Source organism: Pongo abelii, chromosome 15 (genome assembly GCF_028885655.2).
Source record: "Pongo abelii isolate AG06213 chromosome 15, NHGRI_mPonAbe1-v2.0_pri, whole genome shotgun sequence".
NCBI lineage: Eukaryota > Metazoa > Chordata > Mammalia > Primates > Hominidae > Pongo > Pongo abelii.
Window position 1 is genome coordinate 85812809 of NC_072000.2, and position 23943 is coordinate 85836751.

At 39.1% G+C, this 23943-nt stretch overlaps 1 long non-coding RNA gene across 5 annotated transcripts in view; it reads right to left on the minus strand.

Moving 5' to 3' along the window:
• Nucleotides 1–13088: 13088 nt before the first annotated feature.
• Nucleotides 13089–23943, minus strand: part of LOC103892397 (uncharacterized) — a 60809-nt gene continuing 49954 nt past the window's right edge. For 4 of the 5 annotated variants that reach the window (XR_008513134.2, XR_008513129.2, XR_008513133.2 and 1 more), the window contains 2 exons: nt 13919–13963; nt 13089–13469 (listed from right to left, as the gene is read on the minus strand). This is a non-coding gene — a long non-coding RNA (uncharacterized LOC103892397). The remainder of the gene's footprint in view (nt 13470–13918; nt 13964–23943) is intronic. The other variant, XR_008513132.2, reaches the window with a different exon arrangement.

Consider the following 23943-nt stretch of genomic DNA (forward strand, 5'->3'; position numbering starts at 1 on the left):
AGACTCTGTCTTAAAAAAAAAAAAATCAATGTTCAAAAATCACAAGCATTCCTATACACAAATAATAGACAAACAGAGAGCAATCACAATTGCTATAAAGAGAATAAGATACCCAGGAATACAACTTACAAGGGATGTAAAGGACCTCTTCAAGGAGAACTATAAACCATTGCTCAAGGAAATAAGAGAGGACACAACAAATGGAAAAACATTACATGCTCATGGATAGGAAGTATCAATATTGTGAAAATGGCCATACTACCCAAAATAATTTATAGCTTATACCTACCATTGTCTTTCTTCACAGAATTAGAAAAAACTACTTTAAATTTCATATGGAATCAAAAAAGAGCCTGAATGGGCAAGACAATCCTAAGCAAAAAGAACAAAGCTGGAGGCATCACACTACCTGACTTCAAACTATACTACAGGGCTGCAGTAACCAAAAAGCATGGTGCTGGTACCAAAATAGATATATAGACCAACGGAACAGAACAGAGGCCTCAGAAATAATGCCACACATCTACAACCACCTGATCTTTGACAAACCTGACAAAAACAAGAAATGGGGAAAGGATTCCCTATTTAATAAATGGTGTTGGGAAAACTGGCTAGCCATATGCAGAAAACTGAAACTGGACCCCTTCCTTACACCTTATACAAAAATTAATTCAAGATGGATTAAAGACTTAAATGTTAGACCTAAAACCATAAAAACCCTAGAAGAAAACCCAGGCAATACCATTCAGGACATAGGCATGGGCAAAGACTTCCTGACTAAAACACCAAAAGCAATGGCAACAAAAGCCAAAATTGACAAATGTGATCTAATTAAACTAAAGAGCTTCTGCACAGCAAAAGAAACTACCATCAGAGTGAACAGGCAACCTACAGAATGGGAGAAAATTTTTACAATCTATCCATCTGACAAAGGGCTAATATCCAGAATCTACAAGGAACTTAAACAAATTTACAAGAAAAAAACAACCCCATCAAAAAGTGGGCGAAGGATATGAACAGACACGTCTTAAAAGAAGGCATTTATGCAGCCAACAGACACATGATAAAATGCTCATCATCACTGGCCATCAGAGAAATGCAAATCAAAACCACAATGAGATACCATCTCACACCAGTTAGCATGGCGATCATTAAAAAGTCAGGAAACAACAGATGCTGGAGAGGATGTGGAGAATTAGGAATGCTTTTACACTGTTGATGGGAGTGTAAATCAGTTCAACCATTGTGGAAGACAGTGTGGCAATTCCTCAAGGATCTAGAACCGGAAATACCATTTGACCCAGCCATCCCATTACTGGGTATATACCCAAAGGATTATAAATCATTCTACTATAAACACACATGCACACGTGTGTTTACTGTAGCACCATTCACAATAGCAAAGACTTGGAACCAACCCAAATGCCCATCAATGATAGACTGGATAAAGAAAATGTGGCATATATACATCATGGAATACTATGCAGCTATAAAAAAGGATGAGTTCATGTCCTTTGCAGGGACGTGGATGAAGCTGGAAACCATCATTCTCAGCAAACTAACACAGGAACAGAAAACCAAACACTGCATGTTGTCACTCATAAGTGGGAGTTGAACAATGAGAACACATGGACACAAGGAGGGGAACATCACACACTGGGGTCTGTTATGGGGTGCGGGGCCAGGGGAGGGATAGCATTGGGAGAAATATCTAATGTAGATGACAGGTTGATGGGCGCAGCAAACCACCGTGGCGTGTGTATACCTATGTAACAAACCTGCACGTTCTGCACATGTATCCCAGAACTTGAAGTATAATTATATATATATATGTAGTGGAGTTTCTTAAAAAAAAAAAAGAAATGGAGATAGATAAATGCAAAATAGCTGTTAAGAAAAAGATCTTCAAACAAGGGAAATAATATTACTGTAAATGCAAATTACTTGAGAGTAAGTTTAGAAAACATTCATGATGCAAAACAAGGCTTTTGGACCATTTCCTACTCTCCCAGCTATGCCATGTTGACATAACATCAATGGAAACCAAAGGGCTGCAGTTGGCAAAATATATGTGATATATAAAGATATATTTTATGTAAATACATGAAAAATATTTTCACGGGCAAACACATATGTGATTAAAATAAACAGCATAAGAGTTGAGAGTAGGTTGCAGACATGATGCTTTTCTCCCCAATTATGTTAGTGTACATTTCCTGAAAACAAGCAATTCTCATACACAACTGCAGTACTGTTGTCAAAGTCAGGCACTTAATGGTGATCCAATACTATTGTCTAATCTACAGACTTTATTCAGATTGCACCAACTTGCCATAATGATGTCCTTCCTCACAAAAGAAAATCCAAGATCATGAAGCGTGTCCAGTTTGTCATATCTCATTAGTTTTCTTTCACCTGGAGCAGTTCTTGAGGGGAGTATGTGTGTGAGAAAGAGAGTGTGTGTCTGTGTATGTTTTCCTGAGTCTTATGACACGGCATTTTGAAAGTGCATAAGCCAGTAATTTTGTAAAATGTGCTAATTTCAGTTTGTGTCATGATTAGATTCAGGTTATGCACTTTTGGTAAGAACACCACAAAAACGATTCTGATTCTCAGTGCACCGTATCAGGAGGCAAATGCTGTTGGTTAGTCCTTATTCTGGCAATGATTATTTTGATCAATTAGGTATAGAGGTGTTTTCACTGTATTTTACCTTTTGTAATTAATAGGTATCTTGTAGGGGATACTTTAAGACTATATAACTATCTCATGAGTTCTCAAACATTTACCCACCAATTTACCATATATATTTATGATTCTTGCCTGAATGAATAATTATTATGATGGCTGCCAAATGGTGATTTTCTATTATTCCTCTTATGTTTATCATTGGCTTTCTCCTGTAGGCAGAGCTTTCTCTTCTTATTTATTTTTTCATTTAATTAACTAATTTGCATTGGTGTGGACTGTTAGATTCTTATTCAATAGGTTATAATTCTTTACTATCATCAGATTATTTCAGATTTGACCAGTGGGTACCCCTTCAAAGGGACACCTATATCTTTGTGACATATTCCCATCATTCCTCGAGCACATCCTTACATTTTTGTACTATTTATGTTTTTTCTACTTTCTCTGACCCAGCCCTGACATCAACCGGTTCTCCAAGAAGCCCTGCTCTCCCTTCAGTGGAAAATGGTATCTATTTCCGTGGAGTGCTTACTGCTACTGAGGTGTTATTGCCTCTAAAATCTCTTAGCAGATAGAACTGGGAAATATATATGTATGCGCTCCTCTTGTGTGTGTGTGAGGGGTATAGATGTGTGTGAGTGTGTACATATGCATACATACACACACATATACACAGTCACACACATCTGTAGTCATTTCTATATCTATCTCTCTATATTCAAATCTCTGCATAAATGAATAAATGAGCCACAGAGAAAATAGGAAAAAATACTTGTAGTACATGTATTTTAAAGAGAACATGTTTCTTAGATATATGAAAAACTCAATAAATTATAATGAATATATTATAAATACTATGTAGAATAAAACATGCAAATTGAATATGTATTAAATAATATAAGCAGTATAAATATGATATAACCCATATTATAAATATAAGAACTCAATAATAAAAACACACAGAAAAAAACGGGAATGATTTGAACCGGCACCTCGCCAAGAAAATATGCAGGTAGAAACATGAAAAGGTTTTCAACTTCATTAGTCATTAAGGAAAAGCCAGTTAAGATCATAATGCAATATCACTTACTTCAGCTAGAATGGCTAAAATTTAAAAGATTCACAATGTGAAATGTTGATGAGGATATGGAGCAATTGAAACTCTTAGATAAAACTGATAGAGCTGTAAAAGAGTACAACTGTGAAAAATTGTTTGGCAGTATATCTTATAAATTTTAATGTATTCCTATCCTATAGCCCAGCATTTTTTATTATTAAGTATTTGTTTAAGAGAGATGAAATCATTTATCCACAAAACATCTCATGCAAAAATGTTGACAGAAGCTATATTTGCAATATCATTTTATAATAGTGAAGATCTTGGAACAACTCAATGTCTACCTTCTGGTGAAGAGATAAACTGTGGTACATTCATACAATGAAATACTACTTGGCAATAAAAAGGAAAGAACTAATGATATGTGCAACATCATGGATGAATCTTACGCTGAATGAAACATGAAACATTATGCCAAGTGAAAGAAACCAGACAGAAAAGAGCACATACTTTATGATTCTACTCATACAGAGCTCAAGAATAGGTGAAGCTGGCTGGGCGTGGTGGCTCACACCTGTAATCCCAGCACTTTGGGAGGCCGAGGCGGGTGGATCACCTGAGGTCAGGAGTTCAAGACCAGCCTGGCCAACATGGTGAAACTCCATCTTTACTAAAAGTACCAAAATTAGCCGGGCGTGTTGGCGGGCGCCTGTAATCCCAGCTATTCAGGAGGCTGAGGCAGGAGGATTGCTTGAACCTGGGAGGCAGAGGTTGCAGTGAGCTGAGATCGCACCACTGCATTCCAGCCTGGGAGACAAGAGCGAGACTCTGTCTCAAAAAAAAGAAAAAAAAAGAATACGTGAGTTAATCTGCAGCAATAGAGATTAGAATAGCAGTTGCTTGGGGTAAGTGTGGGCAGGGGAATAATTGACTGGAAAGGGGCAGGAGGGAATTTTTGGATGATGAAAATCTTCTATAATCTCATTCATGTGTGGGTAACATGAGTATACATATTTGTCAAAACTCGTAGAATTGCATCTTCAAGATCCAGGCATTTTACTGTATGTGAATTATGCTTTGTGCTAGGCAGAAAAATGCCTCCTCCTCAAAGAGGTTCATGTTCTAATCTCAAACTAGTGAATATGTTTCTTTACATGGCCGAAGGGACTTGGCTGATATGATTGCATTAAGCTTCTTGAGATGGGGAGATTCTCCTCTATTCTCCAGATGGGTTCTAAATGTAATCACAAGTGTTTAAGAGGGAAGCAGGAGGGTCAAAGTCAAAAGGAGAAGATGTGATGATGCAAGCGGAGGTTGGAGTGGTGCGGTTGCTGGAAGGCCACAAACCAAGGAATGCAGGCAGTTTCTAGAATCTGGAAAAGGTAAGGAATGGTTATCCTCTAGGGCCTCCAGAAGGAGCACAGCCCTGACAACTTCTTGATTTTACCCTTGTAAGATCCACTTTTGGATGTTACAAAAATTATTTTTAATATTTTTCAAGAGGCAAAGTCTTGCTCTGTTGCCCAGGCTGGGGTGCAATGGTGTGCACATGGCTCAATGCATCCTTGATCTCTTGGGCTCAAGCCATCCTCCTGCCTCCACCTCCTGAGGAGCTGGACTTTAGGTGCATGCCACCATAGCTGGCTAACTTTTTTCACTTTTTAAAAGAGATGAGCTCTCACTATGTTGTCCAGGCTGGTCTTGAACTTCTGGGCTCAAGTGATCCTCCTACCTCAGCCTCCAAGTAGTTGACACTACAGGTATGAGCCACTGCACCTGACCATTTTTGGACTTCTGATATCCAGAACTATAAGACGGGACATTTGTGTTGTTTTAAGCCACTAAGTTTGTGGTAATTTCTCTTTCTTTCTTTCCTTTTCCTTTACCTTTTCCTTTTCCTTTACCTTTTCCTTTTCCTTTTCCTTTCCCTTTCCCTTTCCCTTTTCCTTTCCTTCTTTCTTTCTTTTTGACAGAGTCTCACTCTGTTGCCCAGGCTGGAGTCCACCTCCCAGGTTCAAGCAATTCTTATGCCTCAGCCTCTTGGGTAGCTGGGATTACAGGTGTGCACCACCAGGAAAGAACCACTTGTCATGGTCGGCTTCAGGTAGAGGCAGCTCCTGGGGAAAAATGGCCTGAGGCTCCCAGGACTATGGCTGTTGGTGACAAACACATGGCCACTTCCCACAAAGCATGCTCATGGTGTCAAGAAGGCTGAGCCAGGGATGTTCTGGAATCATTACCCTGCTGTGCCCAAACCAGGCGTCTCTTAGGATGGGCTGAGTTTGCAACAATTGTTCTGTCTCCCAAGACCAGCCTCTACCTTCTCTGGTGAGTCTTAGGGAACTCTGTTCTCCTCTCCTGCTAGGAGGCCTCATCTGAGGCCATTTTGCCCTTCTGTCATGTTTCATTACGTTGAAAAAACAAAACAAGGCCGGGCACGGTGGCTCACGCCTGTAATCCCAGTACTTTGGGAGGCTGAGGCAGGCAGATCACCTTAGGTCAGGGGTTCAAGACCAGCCTGGCCAACATGGTGATACCCCTTCTCTACTAAAAATACAAAAATTAGCCGGGTGTGGTGGTGCATGACTGTAATCTCGACTCCTCTGGAGGCTGAGGCAGGAGAATCGCTTGAACCCAGGAGGCAGAGGTTGCAGTGAGCTGAGATCACGCCATTGGACTCCAGCCTGGGCAACAGAGCGAGACTCTGTCTCAAAAAAAAAGGAAAAAAAAAAAAAAACCCAAACCAAAATACCTTTTAAAATGTTAGAATCGTTTTAGGTTTACAGAAAAGGTGCAAAGCAGTGTGGGCTTTCTGTATATTCCACATTCAGCTTCCTCTTATTACTAAGCATCTTATATTAGTGTGGTGCATTTTTTACAATGAATGAACCAAATGGATCCATTATGATTAACTAAAATCCTCACTTCTCCTCATTTTTACCTAATGTGCTTTTTCTGTTCCAGAATCCCATCGGGGATACCACATTACCTTTTATCATGTCTCCTTAGGCAACTCTTGGCTGTGACAGTTTCTCAGATGGTCCTTGTTTTTTATGACGTTGACAGTCCTGAGGGGTACTGGCAGGGCATTTTGCAGAATGTCCCCTCAATCGGGATTTTTTTTTTTTTTTTTTTTTTGAGATGGAGTCTCTCTCGGTTGCCTAGGCTAGAGTGCAGTGGTGCGATCTTGGCTCGCTGTAACCTACACCTCCCGGGTTCAGGTGATCCTCCTGCCTCAGCCTCCCTAGTCCTGGGACTACAGGCGCCGGCCACCACGCCTGGCTAATTTTTGTATTTTTAGTAGAGACAGGGTTTCACTACGTTGGCCAGGCTGGTCTTGAACTCCTGATCTCAGGTGATCCACCCGTCTCGGCCTCCCACAGTGCTGGGATTATAGGCGTGAGCCACCGCACCCGGCCCCTCAATTGGGATTTGTCTGCTGTTTTTCTCATGATTAGATGGGAGTTACAGTTTTTGTGTGGAACACTACAGAGGTGAAGTGCCATTCCCACCACATTGTATCAAGGAAACATACAGCCAACACGGCTTGTCACTGTGGATGTTGACCTTGGGCACCTGGCTGAGGTAGTGTCTGGTAGGCTTCTCTACTGTCAAGTACTTTTTTTCCACCTTTCTGAAATCTAGAAGGAAGTCACTTTATGGAAGCCTGTTCTATCACATTTGAATCTCAGTGTGGAGTCTGTGTCTCCAGCTGTTGTTGTGTTTTACAGTCATTCCATAATTGATTTATTAATTGTGGTAACAGTCACATGAAAAAATAATGTTTGGACCCATTTACATGTACAAATATTCTTCAAAGCGTATTGCTTTGCAAAGAGACTTCACACTTGCATCAAGCTAAATACAAAATAGCAAAAAAGGAACAAAAAAGGAAGCTTTCATTGGTGATGCTGAGCATGGTGTCCTCCACCAAGAGACACACCTGGCACACACATGGCAGGGCCCAGGGCATGAGTACAAATGCAGGCCTATATACCATGGCTCTTACAAATTAAAAGTTATAAATTAAGCAAACAAACTGTTAAATTATGTCCTATCTACCTGCCAAAACAAATACACGTTCACAAAAAAATGTACAAAGTTATATAGCCTTATATTACTGAAAATCGGCAAATATCAAAGACAACTGACTGTAATTATTGTCGCACGTGCCTGGGTGTTCCCTTGATGTGTTGGGCATGTTTGGGTGAGTCATAAATTAAAGACATATGTACTTTGCAAATTGTACATTTATTCTAAAATTTTTATTTTTCTTGCCTAATGTCAGCAGTATCTCCAATTATGCTGTTTAATCAAGATTTCCACAAAATTTCTGTCCTCCTGATGGTAATGCCAAATTACATAATCTTTCTTGAGTCATTGAAGTTATTATATGGTATTAAAATTCCAACCTGGGAAACCTCTGTGCCGAGGCTGTAATAATTAAAACTGCCAATAAAGTTCTTCAGACATTACTTAAATTAGAAAATGAACCACAAATATTACTAACATGTTCAAACATTGTCATGGGATTTTATGTGATAAACTATTTTTATCATAGAAAATATTGCTACATATTTTAACTCATCTAAATTACTATTTTTATATCACAACTGTAATTGTCTCTTAGTGTCTAGATCCATTCAGTATTTTTTCTTTTTTTGTTTTCTTTGAATAGTCCTGTTGCAATAAGTATTTTCTTCTTTTAAATTTTTCAACACTATGGTATTATGAAGATAACTTGAAAACAGCAGTTTGATACTCAATTTGTTAAAATCTCTCTTCAATTAATAATATACTTTGATTTATGATTTGCCTTTCTGAAATTTTTTTCAGAATTATTTATACATGAATCTTCTTTCATTGTCATAAAAACTTTATAATTCCCTTTTTAAAAGTTCTCTCCCCACTGAAGGAGGAAAAGTAAAATGCATAGCTGCCTTAAATTGTGTAAGCCAATGACTGAGGTTTTGATCTTAGATTGTCTGCTGGATGTAGTTCACCTTGAACCACATACTATGCTTACCACTCACTAATGTATGTAAGGATTTTTTTTTAAAGGACTTTGAAAATGAATATATTCTATCAGCTTTAAAACAAAAGTTCTCTCCCCAACACCCCCCTCCACCTTTTTTTTTTTTTTTTTTTTTGTGGAGACAAGGTCTTACTGTATTGCCCAGTCTTGTCTCGAACTCTTGGCCTCAAGAGTTCTTCTGGCTTGGTGTCCCAAAGCACTGGAATTACAGATATGAGCAACCATGCTTGGCCTTCTTTTAAACAACTCTTTATACTTTATCTAAGCATAACCTTTGTTGCATATTTTATGCCAATTTTTTCAATTAAGAAAACAATTTCTAAAAGTAAACTATATATGTATATACAGTTTAATGCTTTTAACATAAAGTATCAAACTAGATCTGTTTTGTTTTGTTAGTTTTTAAAAGTTAAAATTAAGCAATAGATTATACTAAAATAAATGTGGATGGCACAAACTCAAAATTAATTTCATTTTTGGTGATTATTCACTCATTTGGGAACGTTATTTTGCCACACTCTCCTAGTGGATCCTAATTGTTCTAAATGTGGTCCAAATTCCCATTGTGTGTCAAATGATGGTGTAGGGTCCAATTTCATATGTGTTTCATCATGCTAGTTCATTTTTGGGCTGATCCAGGAGATACTGAATTTTATCTCTGAATTGTTCCAAAGAATAGTGTTGCCATGGGTGCAGATGAGCTCATTTCTCCCAGTAATAAATTCCAACTCTGTGCATGTGTAGCACAAAGAAATGCTTCTGGATTTTTGGTAAACATTCTGGCTTAATCACCTTATTCTCTGCCAACCATGTTAGTGAGATAGGTAAGCCATGAAACTTGCCCTCATCAATCTCTTAAATCAATGCCTAAAATTGAAAATTATTTTCTCAGCTTTTCAGTAAAGTCTAAACCTACTTTCATAACTGATGTCAACCAGTGAAATACTGTCGCGTTTTGACTTGTTTCCTTTTCTGGTAGTTCAACAACACATACAGTGAACATTACTTCATCAACATGAATTTTGACCCTGTTACAACCTAGTTGAACTGAATAATAGTATCTTTAATTTAATTAATTTATTTATTTAGACAGGGACTCACTTTTTCCACTAGGCTGGAGTGCAGTGGTGTGATCACAGCTCACTCACTGCAGCCTCGACCTCCCTGGCTCAGATGATTCTCCCATCTCAGCCTCCTGAGTAGCTGGGACCACAGGCATGCACCACCACACCTGGCTAATTTTGGTATTTTTTGTAGAGAGAAGTTTCCACCATGTTGCCCAGGCTGGTGTCAAACTCCTGGGCTCAAGAGATCGCCTGCCTCAGCCTCCCAAAGTGCTGGGATTACAGGCATGAGCCACTGTGCCCAGCCAATAGTATCTTTTTAAAAACTACATGTTTTTCTTCCTCACCTTATTACTCATTAAATTAGGAGCTTCATTTTGAATTTTCTAACCTTGAGAGTGATCATTTGCTTCATTATATTTTTGTTCATTTTAGCATCAAAATGTGAAACAATTTCTACTAAACCTAGATATTGTGCTTTTACTGACACAGAAAGCATCATTATGCATAGCAAATTTTGGATACATAGTGTCATCCTTTTAAGAACATCAGAGTAAAGTTCTGAGGTGGCATTTCCTTATTTTTATTGAATATGATCAATTATTCTTTATTCATCCTTTTGTTTCAGAAATTGCATTGTACTTTTTCTATGTGCAAATTATGTTTTGTGACATGTAATTACATCTTCATTTGGTGAAGAATATGAGGTTGTAGGCATTTCATATGACCTGTGCAGACTGTGAATTGATAAGAATAATTTGCTAATTTTAATTTTTTAATCGCAATTAAGTCTTCATTAAATAGAGAATACATAATATCTTGGTCAGGACTTTTCTGTGGGGCATACTTGCCAGACATTTGCTCATTTCCCTTGTTTCCAGTTTTAAAATACGTATGCAATCTGCCTCTTTGAAGAACTTCTACTTATTTTCTGGCTAGCTCATTTTCTTTTTGAGTTCCACTTTCATATATTTTATTTCTAACATGATCTCAATGATCCAAAGCATTAAACAATAAAACTCAGAGTGTATGTAATTTAGACACACTTTTATTTAAACTATAAGTGGAAGTAAATTTGAAAATAAAAAATTGTAATAAATATATATATTTTAGAAAATTATATTTCTTTGGAAATATCAAAAATTATATGCTAAAATTAAAGGAGGGTATACATTTTAATTAATAAAAACATTTTAAATAAAAATGATTAAAATGAATTAAAATATTTCTATTTAATTTTTTGAAAATTTAATTAAATCACATTAAATATTTTTATAAAACTACAGTGATTTACAATTCCAAGATTCATTGTCTCTCCAGTTACCAATGTAAAGAGTCAATGTCAAGCTTTATAATTGTTGTGTCTAGACCTATTTCTATTAAGAGTAATATGAATTGTTTAATATTGCAAAATATTTTATTGCCATTATGCAACTGCTGTGAACATCATGAAAGTTGTGAGAATCTCTAGAACTGTAACTTGGAGTATTAAATGAATAAAAAAATGGATGTTTGGCACTACTGGGAAATGATAGTATATTTTGAGAAAATCCATTACATTTCTGTTCTCTAAGAGAAATAAATCAGTTTGTGTTGTCTCTTACTGAAGCAGTGTCTACCTCTGACATTGGCATCAGAGCAATTCTATTAGTCCATTCTCACACTGCTATAAATATCTGAGGCTGGGTAATTTATAGACGAAAGAGGTTTAATTGGCTTACAGTTCCACAGGCTGTACAGGAAGCATGATGCTGGCCTCTGCTCAGCTTCTAGGGGGGCCTCAGGAAACTTACAATCATGGCAGAAGGCCAAGAGGAAGCATGCACATCTTACATGGCTGGAGGAGGAAGAGAGTGAGGGGAAGTGCTACACACTTTTAAGCAGCTGGATCCTGAGAGAACTCTATCATGAGACCAGCACTAGGGGGATGGTGCTAAACACGAGAAACCGCTGCCAGGATCCAGTTACCTCCCACCAGGCCCCACCTCCAGCACTGGGAATTACATTTCAACATGAGATTTGGGTAGAGACACAGATCCAAACCATATCAGCAATACAAAGCCTTTCAAGACTTCTAGACACAATTGCCTTCTGTTTCAAGGTCTTTGGAAAGAAATGCAGAATCCTTTCCCAACCCTGGCTGGTGTTGGTTATGAGTTAGGTTTAGGTTGCAGGTCACACTGAGCCAAAGTGCATTTGTGGCACTTGCAGAAGTGCATGTCCCCTAAAATATAGAGTCTAGGGTGGATCCCCTTTTGCTGAGGTCAGGGCAATCAGTACTGACACCTTGCATCACAGCAGTGTGGATCAAAGAAGAGATTGAGGATTAAAAAAATTCTTTTTTTGTGTTAAAAAAAAGACTTGTTAAATACAAACATGGGCTGAAACTATTATAAATTAATAGCCAACACCCAACAAACCAAACCAGATACCAAAAAAACTAGCAGAAAAGCCTAACCCCCAAAACACTGTGTAAATTTTTTTCAAGTGAAGGATAAGCATATTCTTTTGCCAGATCAGTTGTTTTTTATAGCTCAACATCCACATGTAGCCCAAAAAAGTTTATCCAAAAATGAAAAAGAGCTTGTGCATATTATCAACAGGTGTGGTCTCCCTGTTGTACTTCATGGCGCTTATCCCAACTTGTAGTTAATTTTAAATTTATGTATCATATGTTTAGTGTTTGTTTTTCATGTTGGAATTTGAGGAAGATAATGAAGCCTACCTTTTTCTTCCTTCTTTGAGTTCAGAATCCATTAAGAAATAAGACAGTTTGGGAGGCTGAGGCAGGCAGATTGTTTGAGGTCAGGAGTTCGAGACCAGCCTGGGCAATGTGATGAAACCCTATCTCTACTAAAAATACAAAAATTAGCCAGGCATGGTGGTGCATGCCTATAATCCCAGCTACTGGGGAGGTTGAGGCATGAGAATCACTTGAACCCAGGAGGCAGAGGTTGCAATGAGCCGAGATCACACCACTGCATTCCAGCCTGGGCGACAGAGCAACACTGTCTCAAAAAAAAAAAAAAAAAAAAAAAGAAACAAAATAAGACAGACATCAGATACATGAAAGTATCAGCCTAAGTACTGATAACTTCACTTGCTGCTGATTTTTATAACTCATTCGAAGGGGGATGGAGTTTTTGCAAATTTAATTATAACCTTGCCGGATATACACAACACTCAAAATCACTGAGTTCTTTTAGGAGATATCTTAAACATTTCCAGAGATTAAAAAAAAAACTATTTAAAATTTCTTTTAATTTAAAAAAATTATCATATGGCTCGCTGGGAGTAGAATTGCAAAAGAATGAAGCCATGCTACACAGAAACAGGACCATGCTGGGTGATGCATAGAGTGTGTACACAGGGCCCGTACATGTTTGAACACAGGAAGTAGTGACTCTTCTCTGCATGCATGCTGGGTCATTCTTTCTCAGCATGTTCAGCCAGGGGTGATGGAGATGGATATGTAAGGAGGATACCTAAAATTCCAGAGTTCCTGACTCTGCAGGCATCCTAGAGTCTTCGGCATAAAAGAGAGACCTCAATTTTCATTCCTTTTGAACGGATGGCTTGAGAGAGTTCAGTTAGGTCGTGTGAGGTTGCCAGGGGCCTCAAACTGGGAGAGACATAAGAAAGGAGTGAATAAATAAATGGAAGTAGCTCAGAAAGAATGTTCAGACAGAGTACAAACTTACATATTCATCGAAAGTAAGTAAACAAAACCAGATTAATGCTTAGAGTGAGATTGTGGATTGGGGAGGGTTAGTCCCTCCCAGGAGGCCATGAGCCAGAGGTGAGCCTGCCTGCAGTGGTCATGCAAGGGAAGCTACAGATAGGAGGTGTAGGAAGATGTGATAGGGCTTACAGATAAAAGGCAAAAAATAAAATAAATAAAATAAAATAAAATAAAAATGCTCTGTCTTCTAAATAAATTGATTCAGGAGTCTGGATATCCTGCAGCATGCCTGATGGGTTGCTGCTAGTGGAACAGACTAACAGCTTGTTGCCCTCAAATGTGAGCTGAGTAAAAAGCCATCGCTAAGAGGAATGTGCACAGAAACTTACCAGGTAGACCTGAAGGTGAGGCTGCCTTGTAGAAGACCATTTCACCTGTTTGAATTTTAAGAAATATTGGTTCAGATCTAACACTATATAGAGTTTTGAGTGAATGGTTAGTAGCGTTTTCTTTAAAAGGGGACATTTCTTCCCCCAAACTAAATGACCCAAATAAGGCAGGTGCCATGGGGCTCAGCCAAGTAAGCCATTCTGTCCGTACTGGTACCCCAGCCATGTCTTATTTATTTATCTAGCTTTACTTTAGATTTTTATCTTACTACAGTTACAGTAAGAGATCTAATAAATCCAGCAATAGGAACAGAGAGACCTTTAAACATGTAGATAGCAGCCGAGTAAAATTTTTTTTTTTTTGAGACGGAGTTTTGCTCTTGTCACCCAGGCTGCAGTGTAATGGCGTGATCTCGACTCACTGCAACCTCTGTCTCCCAGGTTCAAGTGATGATCTCCTGAGTAGCTGGGATTACAGGTGCCCGCCACCACACCCAGCTAATTTTTGTATTTTTAGTAGAGACAGGGTTTTGCTACGTTGGCCAGGCAGATCTCGAACTCCTGACCTCAGGTGATCTGCCCACCTTGCCTCCCAAAGTGCTGGGATTACAGGTGTGAGCCACTGTGCCCGGCCAGCCAAGCAAATCTTATATGCCCTGTGTAATTTTATGGGGGCAAAGTGGGCTGGAAGGTGGAAATGTCCTTGCAAACTTGCGGCTTCTGAAGAATTTGATTTTTGAAGACTAAAGGGTAACAAGGTTGGCTGTTTACTTTCAGTCTTCAAAGTGAAAATTCAGACTTGGATCCATCCTTTGAGATCATCTAATCTCACCTTCTCCTTTTAGAAAGGGTAACAGACCCATCAAGGGCCAATGCTTTGTTAAAGATTCTAACACCCCACTAGCAGTCAACCAGGATTCCCTGTATTCCCAAAATCATGACTCAAAGGCATCCTCTAATTAGACTGGAATATTGAGGACCAAAAGAATCACTATCTTCTGGTATGTGTGACATCTGGGCAGTAGGGGCTCCTGAGGTTGCCCTCAAGTTCTTCAACCAGTTTGTCGCCATGCATAGACCTTGTGGGACTCTCCCATTCCCCTGCCACCCACGGGGATGACTTTGGGGAGCCCCAAGGAGGAGCTATGAGCCCTGCTGGAATGTGCTTCCAGCCACCGCCACCCACATGCTGGGGCCCTGGCTTCCTGATGTGGCCCATTGTCTTGGAGAAGACAGAGGGTTTTGTGCTATTCTCTTTCCTCAGTGATTCAGGAAGAGAATTTACACACAGCTCAGTGAAACTGGGGGAAAGTGAGGATTCACCTTTAGAGATCTGAACATCAGATTTGAAATGTTCTGCAATTGATCAGCTGGGTCCGCGAGATTGATCTTCCTGCCAGTCCCCTTCTCACGCCTCTTTTCAGGCAGGAACATCTTCTTTATGGTTTAACTCACCCCCAGAGCCCTCCTCATTCCCTCTCTACTATACTTTGGAGGCTTTTCAGCTTCAGGAAAGCTCTCTTGCCTCCTGTGACCCCCCTCAGATAAGAGAGAAAGAGACTTCCAGGAACTCATCAAAGGGCTGCGAACAGCCAGCAACTTCAGACTACCTAGGAAGAATATAAAGCAAGATGTCAGCTTTCCTTCCGTGTAAAATCCAACCCCAAAGCTATCTTAAGATAGGGCACATGGCACGATTCAACAGATCTTTGTTGACTGAATGAATGAATTTGCAGTCACAAAGACTGAGATTTCAGAACATGGCGAGGTCTGTTTAACATTGATTGTCTGATCTCAGAGAAAAGGAAACAGGCAAATTTCCTCTAATTTCAATTAGAATATTTTGGAGATGACAGGAGTCTTAGTGATTATTCTGTTTCCTTGTTGTTTTCTACAAATAGGAATTTAATGACCTGAATTTCTCATTGTCCGAACTTTGGTTTAATAACATATATTCAAGTATTTTTATTTTTGACTTGAATAGAATACCTATTGGAAAGATACCCAAACTGCTCTTTCCTCAAATTTCCCATTCCTTGCTCATGCTTCCTAAATACTTGCCTGTGGAGTGGCTCATTAAGCTGGGAAACAGGTGGAGACTTTGGGGTCTTTAGCTTTAATCCTACGTCTTGCTGTGGGCTCATGATTTCCAAAGTGGGGCCCCTTGACAGTTACAAAACTGCCTGAGGTTCAGATTTACAAATAATGGACAATCCTGCCAAAGCTGCTTTGATGAGTACAATTAAAAAACAACACAGATATTTAAAAAAAAGCTATTTTATGCCACTATTAAGTAATTTAGATAATCTAGGATGTTAATAATTAAATCCATGCCCCAAAATACCATACAGCAAATTCTCACAGATTTGTGGTTCAGTTTCAGCTCTTAGAGAAGCGAAGGAAAAGCCAGTACACTGGGTACGAGGCTTTAGACACATCATTCAAACTGTTCAAGCCTCACCACTGCTTAAATAGTGTTCAGCACATGGTAGGTCTTTCATGCATTCTTATTGGATGATGAGTGCACATATCTGTAAATAGAGAGTGTACTTAAATTCTTTTAAAAAATAAGGCTGGGTGCGCGGCTCATGCCTGTAATCCCAGTGCTTTGGAGTCTGAGAGTGGGAAACTGCTTGAGGCCAGGAGTTTGAGACCAGCCTGGGCCACACAGTGAGAACCCTGTCGCTACCAAAATTTATATATATATATGTGCGTGTGTGTGTGTATAATATATATACATATACGTATATACACACATATGTTTGTATATAAATTAAAAATAAAGAATGAGCTAAAGAATATAGCAGAACAAGGCTGGGCGTGGTGGCTCACGCCTGTAATCCCAGCGCTTTGGGAGGCTGAGGAGGGCGGATCACGAGGTCAGGAGATCAAGACCATCCTGGCTAACATGATGAAACCCCATCTCTACTAAAAATACAAAAAAATTAGCCAGGCATGGTGGCGGGCACCTGTAGTCCCAGCTACTTGGGAGGCTGAGGCAGGAGAATGGCATGAACCTGGGAGGCGGAGCTTGCGGTGAGCAGAGATCGCGCCACTGCACTCCAGCTGGGGTGACAGAGTGAGACTCTGTCTCAAAAAAAAAAAAAAAAAAAGAATATAGCAGAACAAGTGTTTTTTTTTTTTTTAACTTTTAAGTTCAGGGGTACAAATGCAGATTTGTTACATAGGGAAACTTGTGACTTGGGGGTTTGTTGTATAGATTATTTCATCACCTAGGTATTAAGCCTATTATCCATTAGTTGTTTTTCTTGATCCCCTCCTTCCTCCCACCCTCTACCTGCCACGAGACCCCAGTATGTGTCATTTGCCCGTATGTGTCTATGCGTTCTCATCATTAGCTCCCACTTATACGTGAGAACAAGTGGTATTTGGTTTTCTGTTCCTGTGTTAGTTTGCTAAGGATAAGGGCCTCCAGCTCCATCCATGTCCCTGCAAAGGACATGATCTTGTTACTTTTCATGGCTGTGTAGTATTCCATGGTGTATATCTACCATATTTTCTTTATCCAGTCTATCACTGGTGGGCATTTAGGTTGATTCCACGTCTTTGCTATTGTGAATGGTGCTGCAATGAACATATGCTTGCATGTGTCTTCATAATAGAATAATCTATATTCCTTTGGTTACATACCCAGTAAAGGGATTGCTGGGTAGAAGAACAAGTCTAAACTTCTCCCTGGTTAAGCATAATGAAATTATACATGTACATGGCAGGCACCCAACACATGATAGGTACTGATATAGACTTGCTGCATTTTTAACTGCTGCTGTAAAACCATAACTGCTGCTATTGTCATTCATCCATTCAGTAAATATTTAGTGAGTATCCAGTATCCACCACGTGCAAGGCACTGTAGATATAGCTATCAACAAATTATTTATACAATATAGTGAAAAGCATATGGGCTTTGGAATCAGACACACCAACTCTCTTACTTAACTAGCTCTAGTGTGAACTTGCTGTGCTAACTTCTCTGAGCTTCAGTTTTCATATCTGTAACATGGGGATAATAGCATCATCTTTGAAAGTAGGGTTGTTATGAGGATTACATGAAATTAGTAACGTCTGAGAAGTTTACAGAATCATAGAATGTGGTCTAATTTATCATTAGTGGTAGTAGTCTACTTCTAGAAGTTTTTCTGTTGAAATGTTGCAGCTGCTATAGCATTTCACCACGAGAGGGTGGCATGACCACACTATTTGAAACTTGTCTGTCATGCAGATGGCTCTCAGCATTGAACACAGCATTAGCCTCATTTTCTGAGTTTAACACAACATTTAGAGGTCTGAACAGCTTAGTCTAATATTTTTAAAGTGTCAGGTTTTAACCTCTAGGCTTCTATTCATCTGGGTATCTATGGAACAATTAATTAAGTATTCTACATTCCAGATGTTGAAAATATTTTTCAAATTAGGACTCAGCAGGATCTGAAATTTTGAGTGTTAAAAATTAGGCCAAGTTATCTAAAAGCATTAGGTTGTCTTTGGGTATATCCAGAATTTCATGCAGAGCTGGCCAAGCTGTTAAACTCAGGCCTCCCAGCAGTCATTTGAAGTTCGTTTAAATTCAATTTACTCTGTACAAGCCGTTATAGTAGCTAGAGGATACAAAGCTGGAGTCTTTGATTCAACAGATATTTACAAAGAACCCACGATGTACAATAGTTTCAGCAAGGGGTTAAAAAAAAGAGACCAAAGTTAAGACGTGGTCACTGTCATTAAGAAATCTGTGAGATTTATCAAGCTCCTAAATGGAAAGTAACAAGCAAGAAGAGAGCAGCTCAATGGGATGAGACAATAGAGCAGGGTCTGCTGGGTTTTGCACCAGGGGCTGGCTTGCAGCTATCTGTAGGCCTCTTTGTTGAAGAGGCGCAACTCCCTCCTTCACCCATGACTGATGGACTGGACTCTGCCTATATGATGTCCCAGTGGGGAACATTTGTATCAGTGCTTCTGAACATTCACGCCATGACACACAGGTATATTGCTAAGAACCATAATGAGGATGTCAGAGGCAATTTTCTTTCTTTTTTCTTTTTTTTAGACAGAGTATCCCTCTGTCACCCAGGCTGGAGTGCAGTGGCACAATCTCAGCTCACTACAACCTCCGCCTCCCCGGTTTAAGCAATTCTCCTGCCTCAGCCTCCTGAGTAGCTGGGGTGGCACATGTCACCACACCCAGCTGATTTTTGTATTTTTAGTAGAGATGGGGTTTTGCCATGTCAGCCAGGCTGGTCTCGAACTCCTAACCTCAAGTGATCTGCCCGCCTTGGCCTCCCAAATGATGGGATTACAGGCTTGAGCCACCGTGCCCAGCTGTAATTCTCTTTTACTGTGAATCTCAGCCAAGAAACCAGGGAGCAAAACCTGTAGCTTGCTTTATCCTCCAATGAGTCCTTCTAATTTTATTTTGTCCCCTCAATCTGTTAGGATGCTAGAGACGTCATCTTAGTCATTCATTTCTCTTGTTCTGGGACAGGTCGTGTGGCAGGGGCAGGGGGTGATGTAAAGGCATCGGTGAGTGTGTGGAGCTGTTAAGCCCTTGACGTCACCTTGCCACGTGGGCATCTGTTGAGATGTCTGTTACTCATCTGGTTCTTGGTTATCAGTTTATTCAGGTTGCCTAGGAGACATCCTTTCTCTCCCTGATAAGTTTCAGATTCGTTGGCTCACTCTATCTCCTGGATGCTTTGGGGGCACAGGAATTGTTCTATCACACTGGAGTTCAGCAAATTCTCTGAGGCCACCCATGGCTCTGTCCAGCGGTCCCAGAAACAGCAGGCAACAGTGTCCTCTCTTCATCTTGCTGCCTCCCAGGGATCTTCCCCAAGAATGGGGACATTTTCCTGCTCTCAGATGCCTCACACCCACCTGGGGACTTTAGTACCTCCCTGGGGTTTGCCCAAGTTGCCCCTTCCCCACACAGTCCCCAACTTCTACCATGCCATTGCTTCCCCTTAGGTTCCCTATCTCAAGCTTCTAAAATCTAGGAACGGGAGGGACCCTGGCTCTTGTATTCGTGATTTCTCTCTAAAACCTGTATGCCAAATTCTCTTTGTGGCACTTAAATTTACTGTCTTTTTGAAAAAACAAAATCCAGAATGAATCTCAAAGGTTGTGTGATTTTCTCCTTGCTGACTCCTTTCTCCCTACAAAGCAAGTACAGGCGAATCCAGCAGCTTGGGGTTGGGCAAGAGGAGAAGGGTAGAAAGGTGAAAGCAAATATAGGGAAAAATACTGGTTAATATTTCAAATATATTATCCTGCCATACCAATAATAAAGTACCAGAATTTGTGGATAATTTATCTTTTTTTATAAGTTGAAGTGGTTTCAAGGTTATCCCTATAATAACTTCCATCCTATTGTTGCTCTGAATTTCAGCTCAATCATTTCTTCCTCAGGGAAGGAAGGGTCTCCTGACCTACCCCCATCTATGCTTTCATAGCACCATTTATCTCCCTCTTATAATACTTCATCTTGTTTTGTAAAAGTTGTAGTGAAATACACATAACAAAATGTACTGTTTTAACCATTTTTAAGTGTACAGTTCAGTGGCATTAAGTACATTCACATTGTTGTGCTAGCGTCACCATCATCTATCCATGGAAATCTATTCATCTTACAAAACTGAAATTAACTTAATGTAATTTGTGTGGTTTTTTGGATTAATATCTGTCTGCTCCCATAGGCTCAAAGTTCATAAGGGCTTAGACTACCCTGTTTTGTTCTTTGCTGTATGTTACTGTCACACTCAGAAAACACTGGTTGAGCGGGCACTCTGTGGTATGCACTGCATCAGACACTAACACTTACTTTTCACACAAGCATTCTTGAGTGGGAAAGAAAGGAAGGAGGTATAATTGTTGTGTCAGAAATTGCTCAAACCTTGGGTGTACATGGAAGTGTGTTGTACAATTCAACAGCATATAGGCAAGTATGAAACTTTAGGCTAACATGACTGAAACTGCATGCCTTCCCCAAAATATAAAGAAATAAGGAAATAGGAAAAGAAAACAAAAAACACCATAAGCAGTAATCAAATGAAGAAATATAAAATAGTACAATAAACTTAAAAAAAACCCCTGGCCATTATGAAAAGACTCAGAAGATGCTGGAACAGAGTGGAACACTAGTAATGCCTGAATTCTCCAGACTGGAGAGGCAATAACATTCTAAGAATTCTCACTACTAGCTCCAAATTTGAAGAGAAGCAGATGGAACAAAGTGACCTTATTTTCTCCTTCTGACTGAGGAATCAAGGAGATGATACTGGAAGAAAGGAATGAGTGAGGATAGCTCTATAGCTACACGTGGGACTGGAAAAATCTACCGAAGCCCAAGGTCACTGAGCAATGGGAAGGAGACGCTTTCATCTCCATCGCCATTAGGTAGGGTGATCCTTTGTATAGCACAGATAGCAAAATAATGGAAGAGAGAGCAGGATTAACTTTTCCAACCAAATCTGCCCTGCCTACTATCTCAAGGGTAAGGGCCCAGTTGGGTCTTCCGCAGAAAACTTAAACTGGTCTCAGACACGGTGAGAAGAGAGCCAAGAAGTCATCCCACTCCATCAGACCACATAGAAAGTCCGCACAGGGCTGATGAACATGAGCAAAATGCAAATAAACAGCATAGCAGGAATGCAAACCCACTAAAGTAAAAGAGACAACAAGTAAAGCCCCAAGTCAAAGCAAGCAGGCTAGATGTATATTGCACAGATTGTGTCTAGAAGAAAACATAAGGGACAGAAGAAGTTCTTTGCAATCACTTTATGTTTTAGAGCAACTTGGCTTTATAAGAAAACAAATATAATAAGTCAAGAACTCAAAGATAATAAAACAATAGAATAAAATCAAGGAGTTATGGAAGCACTATGGAATTAGAAGAGTTAAACAATATCACTGTCAAACTCATAATTGCTAACTGCAAAGAGCACAATTTAAACATTGCCGAAATTTGAATTATTAACATAGAAGAAAGGCTTGAGGCCGAGCGCGGTGGCTCACGCCTGTAATCCCAGCACTTTGGGAGGTCAAGGTGGGCGGATCACCTGAGGTCAGGAGTTCGAGACCAGCCTGACCAACATGGTGAAACCCCGTCTGTACTAAAAATACAAAAATTAGCCGGGTGTGGTGGCTCATGCCTGTAATCCCAGCTACTCGAGAGGCTGAGGCAGGAGAATCACTTGAACCCAGGAGGCGGAGGTTGCAGTGAGCCAAGACCATGCCACTGCCCTCCAGCATGGGTGACAGAGTAAGACTCCATCTCAAAAAAAAAAAAAAAAAAAGAAAAAAAGAAAAAAGAAAGGCTTGAGACATTCTAAATAAATTAAATGGAAAAGACAAAAGATAAAGCAATTAAATTGAAGCTAATGGATGTAAAAGACAAAAAAATTCTACATAAAAACATTGGATGTCTCCAAAGAAGTATTCCAGGAAATGACAGTAACTTTTCTCTGAATTGAAAACAAAACTGAGTCTGCAAATCCATCCCTTGGACACTGTTGGTGGAAATGCACAGTGGTGCAGCTATGAGGAAAGATAGTAAAGGGGTTCCTCAAAAAATTAAAAATGGAATTACCATATGAATCTGCAATCCCACTTCCGGGTATTTATTCAAAAGAACTGAAATGAGGATCTTGAAGAGATACTAGCGTTCCCATGTTCATTGCAGCACTATTCGCAATAACCAAGTTGTGGAAATAACCTAAATGTTCATCAAGAGATGAATGGATAAAGCAAACACAATAATATAAATACAAACATGAGGAAGAATAGGAGGGAATAGGAAAAAAATTGGAGGATCTGAAAGTTTTCATCTCTCATAGCAAATTGCAAGGAGTAAGGAAAAATCGTCCCCCCTAAAATAGGTAGCTTTAAACTCCAATCTTCTTATGTTTTTAGTAAACTCATTTCTTAACCTCAGAGATATCTTTTTTAAAATATAGCTTTAAAAAGTGAAAAAAACATTTATTTGAAGTTCAAAAATTACTTCGATTTCACTGCAGTTTCTTTTACTTCTGTAAAATCAAGTAAATTTAAAATTAATTCTTTTTAATGAAAAGTATGTATATACAAATAAGCCCATTTTTATAAATGGATTTTCCCTCCTCCCTCTCTCTACTTATCACTTCTTTTTTTCTGTATTTTTGCATAGAAAGATATATGTGATCATTTTAACCTTATATGAACAATAGTTATTCCTGGATGTGGAATTTGGATTTTAAAAAAAATTACATTTGGCTTTGTGATTTTCTGCAGTCTTTATATTTTTTAGAATAGGCATGTATCGTTTTTACCAAAACAGGTGATTTTTAAATGTAAAAACCAAAGAAAAGACTAGAAATCAATATGCAAGATATGAATAGTAGTCAGCTTTGGGCAGGGGATAATTGGATGATAATTAGATTTTTTTTCTTCGTTCTTTTCTGTAATTTTTAAATTTTCAAAAAATTAATAGAGGAAAAAACCCAAAAAGATAAGTTGAAAATATCTGCTTTATACCAACTGAATCGAAATCATGCTGGTCTCATTTATGGGCTGCCTAAGAAATTCAAGGACAGGTTGATAGAATGACTGGCTGGCCAGAATGGGTTGTAGGATCTGTAATAATGAGCTTCAGAATGACAAGCTAGGGTGGCACATGGCCACTCTTGGGTGGTCGAGAAGAAAAGTGACAGTGTCTGAGTACTGAGAGAATCACAGAAATCGCAAAAGAACAGTCAGATCTATTCATCATTGCATGTACTCAAATATGCCATGACTCATTTTTTCCCTTGAAGCATAACACCTAGTAAAGTCTGTGAACGCACATAGGTGTTAGATTTTTCATCGACCTTTTAATGGAATCTTATTCTACTTATTAGGCACTCGATAAAGACGGAAATATGTTAATGAAAACTAATGAAACAATTTTAAAACTAAAAACGACAGCAGATTTTGCTAAATTAATAGGAAATGGATATGATTCTCAAGAAACAATAGGTAAAACATAAAACTAGCAT